At 42.5% G+C, this 8,500-nt stretch overlaps 1 non-coding gene across 1 annotated transcript; it reads right to left on the bottom strand.

Annotated features, from left to right (window-relative positions):
* Positions 1-7,999: 7,999 nt before the first annotated feature.
* Positions 8,000-8,276, bottom strand: LOC128118128 (small Cajal body-specific RNA 13). Its single transcript, XR_008221019.1, has one exon. It is a non-coding gene; the product is annotated as a small Cajal body-specific RNA 13 (non-coding RNA).
* Between the last annotated feature and the right edge of the window lie 224 nt (positions 8,277-8,500).

Here is an 8,500-nt window from a genome sequence, read left to right as displayed (position 1 = left end):
TTCACTCGGGAGGCTTATGTTTTCAGAGGTTTAGTCCATTATCATTATGGTGGGACATGGCAGTGTGCAGGCAGACATGGTGTGGAGAAGCAGCTGAGTTTTACATCTTGACATGCAGGCAACAGGAAGGGGTCTGTCTTACCAGGTGTGGCTTGAGCATATATAAGACCTCAAAGCCCACCCTCACAGTGACACACGTCCTCCAACAAGGTCACACTTAATAGTGCCACTCCCTATGCGCTTATGGGGGCCATTTGCATTCAAACCGCCACACTCTCCTAACTTCACATCTTTTTTTTTTGCTAACTTACGAAGTCCGGCTAATGCTGTCCACATGTGCATGGATGTGGGGCATCCACTGGAGCATGGCAAACTTACAAGTGGTTACATCCTCAGAGAGCAACACTTTTCCCTTCCCCAGCAGCTATCAATTGCCATTAGCTCCTCAGTAAGAGGTGTGATCATGTACAAGGACATTTTGGCTGACTTGATCTTGTGTAGGTGTGGGTAACCATAGCTGGTGTGACTTCATGAGTGCAAGAGCCATGAAGTTGGGCAGATTTTGGTATCTGTGTATCAGGAGTGGTGATCTCTAAATGACATAGTACCCTGTTGTTGGTATATAAATGTACCAAACACTTTGTTTTCCTTAATGATTTAGAGTTTGATTTGATCTTGTGGTCTAAAGCATGACATTGCTTTATGAGGTCTGTGTTTAACAAGAGCAGTAGCACTTTTCCACACTCAGTCCTTTTCCTGATCGTTGTTTCATCTTCAAAAGAATCCTTTGAGGGAATCACCAGGCGACTGCTACAGCTCTTGTCCAGGATTACTGCAATGTTCTAAGTGGTTGCTCAGTCTTTGCTCGGAGCCCTTTTTTTTTTTTAAATAAAAGGTTTGTTTTTACTATTTTTAAGTGTGTGTGTGTGTGTGTGTGTGTGTGTGTGTGTGTGTGTGTGTGTGTACACCTGAGTGCAGATGCACAAAGAGGCCAGAGAGCTGTATCCATCTGGAGCTGGAGTTACAAGCAATTGTGGGACTTACTCCTCTTGAACCCTCTCTACCCACTGCCCTTCCCACCATGCAGCCTGTTCTTACAATTATGCCCCAATGGCCAAAAGCTTGCCTTTCCCCAGCCTGCCTCATCTTTTAAGTTCTGCCTCAGTAGGCTTCAAGATGCGTTGTTCAAAATAATTTCTGACACTTTTCTTAAAATCATGCACTTCATGGTATTGAACCTAGGGCCTTGTATCGTGTAGGAAAATACTCTACCATTGAGCTATATCCCCAGTTCTTTCTGGTAAATTAAAAAAATAGACACCTAAATGTTTATAACATGAGTGAAAATATCAAAAGACATGATTGTAGAATTTTTTAAGTATCAAATAAGAAATATTACATCATCTTTAGTGGAATCCTAATAGCATTATAAAGTTTTCCCACTTCTTAAATAGCTTTATTAAGACATATTTTTATATGTTATACTCTAGAAATTTCACCACTACCATCATTCCTTTCCAATCATGACTAAGCACCTTTGCAACAGTTGACAAGTGCACATCCTCCCCTTACTTTGAATTTAAAGCCCTGCTCCTCTTCTCCCACAGTTTTACCCTAATGCAAGTTATTTTCATTCTTTAAAATGTTCTTATTGATCATCCTGTAAGACTTCTTTGTTGAAAACAATCGATGAAAAACCTACCTGGCACACACACACACACACACACACACACATACACACACACACACACACACACACACACAGGTACACACACACACACACACACACAGAGAGAGAGAGAGAGAGAGAGAGAGAGAGACAGACAGACAGACAGACAGACAGACAGAGACAGACAGACACAGAGAGAGAGAGAGAGAAAGACAGACAGAGAGGCAGACAGAGAGAGAGAGAGAGAGAGAGAGAGAGAGAGTCAGTCACTAGTCTTCTGGATTTTCATTTGTCCCTCACCCTTCTCTCCCTGCGGGTCTTCTGCAGTCATGTGCCATACTGAGCTGTGGGGATGGCTGAGAGCTATGATTTTCTTTTGTCAATCACAAAAGGAGAGGAGAGAGAGAGAGAGTCTGATTGTTGCTCACTTTCTTGAGCAGCTGGATTTGGGGAAGTCTGAGGCCACGGAAGAATGGGCTGGAAATTGATCCTTCCCAGCCCTTTGTCCCTGAAGATGCCATACCTCCTCAAAAGATGACGTACTCATTGTCTTCAGCTGCTTCAGCCCAGGGTTCAAGTTAGGCGCTTATCGAATTTGCTGGGAAAGCCTAAGGCTACACATTCCAGACCCTGTTCCCAGTCATTCTGAGTCCAGAGCTCTGGTGTTAGGCCCAGGACTCTGCATTCTAAACATTCCTCTTCTCCCTCTATCCTCTAGGTTGACTGTGCTGTGCTAGCTTGAGCTAGAATATAAAATGTTGAGGCCAGTTTGCCTGCAGGGTGAGAGCACACAGCCCTATGTACCTGGGGTCAATTTTCTTAGCTCAGGACCCATGACAGGTCTCAGAATGAGGCTAAAGTGGCTGCCTAGTTAGGTCAATGTCACAAATACTCCTTCATGTTGGTTCCTGGCCCGATACACTCCTCAACAATGCCTTCTTGCACCAACCCCATACTTTTCCCTTCTTACACGGCAGAAGAGAGGCTCTCTATGATTGCTCATGTGGGATGGTTAGTCTGGCGGCTAAGAGTGTCATGCGTCTTGGAAGAATGACTGTGTGCAGTGGTGTCCTAGCTGGCTGTCGAAACTTCCAAGCCATAAAATATAGCCATAATTAAAATTTTATGATTAATTTTTTGATCACATGTAGTTACTTGTGTGTGTACATATGGAATTGTGTGCCATGTGCCATAGTGTGTGAGTAGAGGTCAGAAGACAACTTTTAGGAGTTGGTTCTCTCCTACCATGTGAGGCCTGGAACTCAAACTTAGGTGGTCAGGCTTGGTGGCAGGCAGGGACTTTTACTCACTGAGTTATCTCGCTGGCTCCCATAGTTAAATTTTACATAACAACAAAATACAAAGGCAATACTCATCACATTCTGTTATTATGCTATACTAAGAGTATTTACATTCACTGCACCTTTTGGGTAGAAGTCTTATATTAACAGTGTGCACACCATGCTAAGTGATGGAACGTTAACTTGAAATTGGACATGGTGGGAGTAGCTCTACTGTGGAAACTGGCAGATGAAACCAGGCTGGTTGTTTCGGTTGGTTGGTTTGTGTGTTGAGAGCCCACTAGTACACGCAACATTCAGTAGCCCACTGTTGAAGGACTGTAGGTCTTGGGCAGTCTATGCCTCTACTTGTCTGTTTCTTGGCCTTTACGAAAATGAGTTAGCTGCCTGAAATTCTATTCCTAGCTCGCAGATTCTTCAATTTGAGGGTGTGAAACAATTCCCTAGAAAATTGTTGAAAACAGATCCCTACCTCCCCTCCCACAGAGACTCACCATTTCCCAGGAAGCTAACAAGCCCACTCCCCCCTCCCCCTGCCCAGGATTCTAAAAGGCTGATGCAGACAGAGCACCATTTGAGAAGTCCTCATTAGACTGAGAGGACCTTGAAAAGGGAAAAACAAAATGTCCTGTTCTTGGCAATAACGCATGAAAGTGAAATGCTTTCATGTCATTATTTATATTTATAAGCTTAAAACAAGTCATTTCCCCAGTGGAGAGGCATGAAAGGTTGGCTGACTGAACCCAATGGATTATTCTTCTGATTTAATGAATGCCCACAACAAGGCAAAAATTGAAGCCAATGAAGCTACAGAGGGGTTTTGACATCTCTTCCGTTTTTCTAACTCTTTCTTGTGCATTCTCTTCTACGCACTACTGTAGCTACTCTTTGGACTGGACGGTTGTTGAGTGCCTCCTACTTCTTTTTTTTATTTTTTTTTTTATTTTTTTTTATTTTTTTGGTTTTTCGAGACAGGGTTTCTCTGTGTAGCTTTGCGCCTTTCCTGGAACTCACTTGGTAGTCCAGGCTGGCCTCGAACTCACAGAGATCCACCTGGCTCTGCCTCCCGAGTGCTGGGATTAAAGGCGTGCGCCACCACCGCCCGGCTACTTCTTTTTTTTAATGCCGAATGCTGTTTATTGAAGGGGGGAAGAGGTATTAAATACAGGCTTACAGCACAATGGGAGAACCCTGGAGGGCAGAAGTTCACTACAGATGTTTTTTTTTTTTTTTTTTTTTTTTTTTTTTTTTTTGGGTTTTTCGAGACAGGGTTTCTCTGTGTAGCTTTGCGCCTTTCCTGGAACTCGCTTTGGAGACCAGTCTGGCCTCGAACTCACAGAGATCCGCCTGGCTCTGCCTCCCGAGTGCTGGGATTAAAGGCGTGCGCCACCACCGCCCGGCTCACTACAGATGTTTTACAATCTTGCATCTAAGCTGTTGATGCCCATTATGCAGGATACACAGACAAGGAACTTCCTTTAAGCATTCAGGAGGGTGGAACCCCTGCCTCCTACTTCTAAGGCCTTAGGATTGATTGGCTTTCAGATCCTTTCCATGGGTGAAGTTCCTCCAGAAAAATCAACAATCATGTGAGACAGTTCTCTTCTTTATCTCTTTCAACTTGACTCCCAGTGCTTTTGAAGGCTCCCCACAGCTTTCCACTCCCCCTGCGGCTGGTCTATGCTCCAGTTGCTGCTGCTTCTGCAGCCTGTCTGCACCCGCTCTGCTCTCCACCTCCAACAGCAGTTGCCTTTTCTGATCTTGCCATACTTAGCGCATCTTCAGGACCAAGTAAGCATGCCCTTTGGCCGCGTCCAAAATTGACCTTGAAGAAGACTATTCTGATTAAGGATTCTGACTTAATCAAGGTTAGGTTCCACTTAAATCTTCTTTGGCCAAGTGGTTTTTTCCCCCCTTGAGACAGCATCTTGCCACACTGTGCAAGCTGGCCTCAAACTTGTGATCTTTCCCTCAGCCTCCTAAGTAGCTGTGATTATGATACTCTTGGCCATCATTTTAACAGTAGAGACTTACTGATGTTCAACACATTTAGGAAAAAGGTTCAGTTCTAGTTTATACTCTTTACGAAATACCTAAGGTTAATTACATGGCTCACTAAAGACTTAATTTGAAATCTCTTTGGGCATCAGAAGATAAGGCCAAATCATTGCTGCTGTTTGGTTCCCATTCTGTTTCGTGCTGATCCTAACGGGGGCAAAGTACCAACATCTGCTCCAGGATTCCTTCTTCCCCTTCTCTAACCAGGGGAAATGCTCTAAGGCATTTTGTCCCAGCAGTTGTAAATTATGCTATTGGTCCTTCTATCCAGGAAATGAATAATATGCACTAAAAGATTCTAAATATTAGCTGGGTGGGGTGGCACAAGCCTTTAATCCCAGCACTCGGGAGGCAGAGGCAGGCAGATCTCTGAGTTCAAAGCCAGCCTGGTCTATAGATTGAGTTCCAAGACATCCAGGGATACACAGAGAAACCCTGTCTCAAAAAACAAACAAACAAACAAACCAAACCAAAATCAAAAGAATTCTAACTGTCACCAGTTACTAGAACAAGGACTTCCAACCAGGGGTCTCACCTCATATGCAGGAGCTTCTTATAATCTAGGATAACTAACTTCCCTTAAGGGGTTGTGTTTTACATTCATATTTTAAAGAGCTACCTCAAGTCAACTGTGAGAAATCCTGGAAGTCACATTACATCTTCCAGTGTTACAATGATACAGACAGGTGGGTATTGGATATGAGACGGTTGTCAAAATTGTGCCTGTAAGAATGAATGTTTTGGGGCTCAAAAGATGGCTCAGCAGTTAATAGCACTGATTGCTCTTCCAGAGAATCTGGGTTCAATTCCCAGCTCCCACACGGCAGCTCACAACTGTCTGTGACTCCAGTTTCAGGGGATCTAACATCCTCACACAGACATACATGCAGGCAAAATACCAATGCACATAAAATAAAAAGAAATAAATTATTTAAAATACCATATACATATAATAAATAAATAAATGAATAAATCTTTAAAAAAAATTTAAAATAGTAAGGCCATCTCTGAATGGTATTTTAGGTAATTATATAGCTGGTAGAAATGCAAAAAGTCAGGGTTGTGAAGAACATCTTGATAGGGTCTCAAAAAAAATTAAAAATATGACCCAGCAACTCTGCTCCTAGGTCATATCCAGGAGAAATGTTAACAAATGTTCACACAAAACAAGTTTGCATAAATGATCTGAACAACATTATTCATAATAGCCAAAGATTAGAAACTGCTTACCAAATGATGAATGGATAAACTAAATGTGCCATGGATCATTACATAGAAATTAAACAGAATTAAGTGCCAATCTGTGCTATAGCACAAAAGAAGCTAAGCACAGAGGGCTACATGTCGTTTCATTCCCCTTCCACAAAATGTCCACGGTAAGCAAGTCTCCATGGAGACAAGCCATTTATTAGTAGGATGGGAGAAGTGAAAAGTGGCTGCTAAAGGGTACAGTGTGTCTTCTTGGAACAATGACGATATTCTAAAGTTAGGAGTGGTAGTTGCACAAATCAGATTATATGCAGGAACCATTGCACTGGTGTACTTTAACTGGGTAAATTTTTGTGCTGCATAAATAAATCCCAAAGGTTTTATAAAATGCACCCAAGGGAATGAATTGGGGTTTGAGGCATTGATTTCAGTATCTGTATGTGTCTAATCTCATGCTTATCAATTCCTCCTAAACCCTGACATTCTATGCTGTCAATGTGCCCCATCATAGTCCAATTTAGATATATATTACATATACAGCCTTACACACTGAGCCAAAAAACAGCTGTGGGCTATTTAATTTTACTTTCCATTTTCCAGCTTACCATTGTTACATCAGTTTCATCACTTTAAGATTTTATTTTAAATCCAAGTGTGGTGGAGCATGCTTGAAGGGCCAGCAATCTGGGGGACTAGGACAAAGGATCATTTGAGCTGCAGAGTTCAAGGCCAGCCTAAGAAATATAGCAACATCCTGTTCATTAAAATTTTTTTTGGAATACAATGATTGCTTGGGGTAGTGTTGTAGACCAGAGATAGTCCTTAAAGAGGAGACTAAATTAAAAGGAGGTTACGGGGTGGGCCCTAGTCCAAGTTGAATAGTGTCCTTATCAAAAGAGGAGATTGTTGCACACAGAGAGATACCTGGGGCTCATACATACAGAAAGAGACAACAAAACATGTTCACTTGCAAGCCAAGGAGTAAGCCACCTGATATTTGGTTGTGGCAGCCCTGGCAAATGAATATAGCAAAGTCATCGCATTCAAACCTAAGGTTCTTTCATACTTGTTCTTATCAAGATCTACAGTATGCGTAATAGTGGGCGGTGCTGCAGCCCGAACTTTTAGAGTATCCGTTCCAATGGTTTCACCTTCCTGTCTTTTCACCAGGAGGAATGAATGCTTAACTACAGAACTGGATTCCTATTTAAGCCGACCTTCAGACCACCTCCACCCCCACGTACACTTTAGCCATGGCCCAGAAGGGAAGAAAATCCCAGAAGAGCCCTTTCCCCATGCAAATACACATTCTAGGCAGTGTCTTCCCCCAGGTAGATTTGTTCAAGGTCTTGACATAAGAATAAGCACTTGCTATTGGCTGAATAAACAAAAACTCAGTGCTATAAAATGACAGCAGGAAAATGCTTAGGTATCTGAATTTAACTTACTAAGTCCTGCTGATTGAAAATAGTATGACTTTGTAGATCATTGAATCCCAGAGGACTGTGTTAGAGGAACGGGCAGTTTAATTGAAATGAATATTTATTTATTTGGCAAAATAAAAAGATTTTAATTTGGGGCCCATCATTAGAAAAGGAGCAAGTCGGGTAGTGTCCCAGTCTGTTTTCATAGTTTACTTGGAAGGTTCTCACTGAGTGATGGTTTAGGAGACTCCATGGCTCACTAGTGTGGACTTTCTGATCTTACATTATTCCCCAGATGCAAACGGCTCACCTCCAGCAAGATTTTTCATAACTCAAGGTTTTGTGGAAGGAATTAGTGTCCATCAGAAACCACTCTGTCTACTAAACGGTATCCTGACTACAAAGCTTCTCTGACTATTGGTGAATCAATAATGACACGGCACAGCCGTTATCACCATGGCAACAGTACCCAGGACCTATCAGAGGAAAACTGCACATGGAACCACTGGCTGTCAAACAGCATGCCTCAGCTTCCTGTGGAGCACGCTTTTTCTACGAGTCTGGTGTGCTCTCAGGTACCACCACCAACCCAGTCTGGGTCCAACACTACAGATAAAACCTAATATTTAAAAGGGAATATAAATAGAGAAAAAAGGTACTGCTTTGGTGTGGCAAAGTCGTTTCTTGTTAGGGTACAAGTTGGTGATCTTACAACTGTTGAATAAGCTGTGTTGAGACTGAACAAACAAGTAACTCGATCATAAGTGTCAGCAGGTTTTCAACGCTGGAAGAAGAGATTTTAGATAAGCAAGGAGCTGGTGCTAGAGCGATTCATGCGC

The sequence above is a fragment of the Peromyscus californicus genome, unplaced genomic scaffold (genome assembly GCF_007827085.1).
Source record: "Peromyscus californicus insignis strain IS unplaced genomic scaffold, ASM782708v3 Scaffold_10__1_contigs__length_136768540, whole genome shotgun sequence".
Taxonomy (NCBI): domain Eukaryota; kingdom Metazoa; phylum Chordata; class Mammalia; order Rodentia; family Cricetidae; genus Peromyscus; species Peromyscus californicus.
Note: the sequence above shows the minus strand (reverse complement) of the source record. Positions and strands in the feature narration are given on the sequence as shown.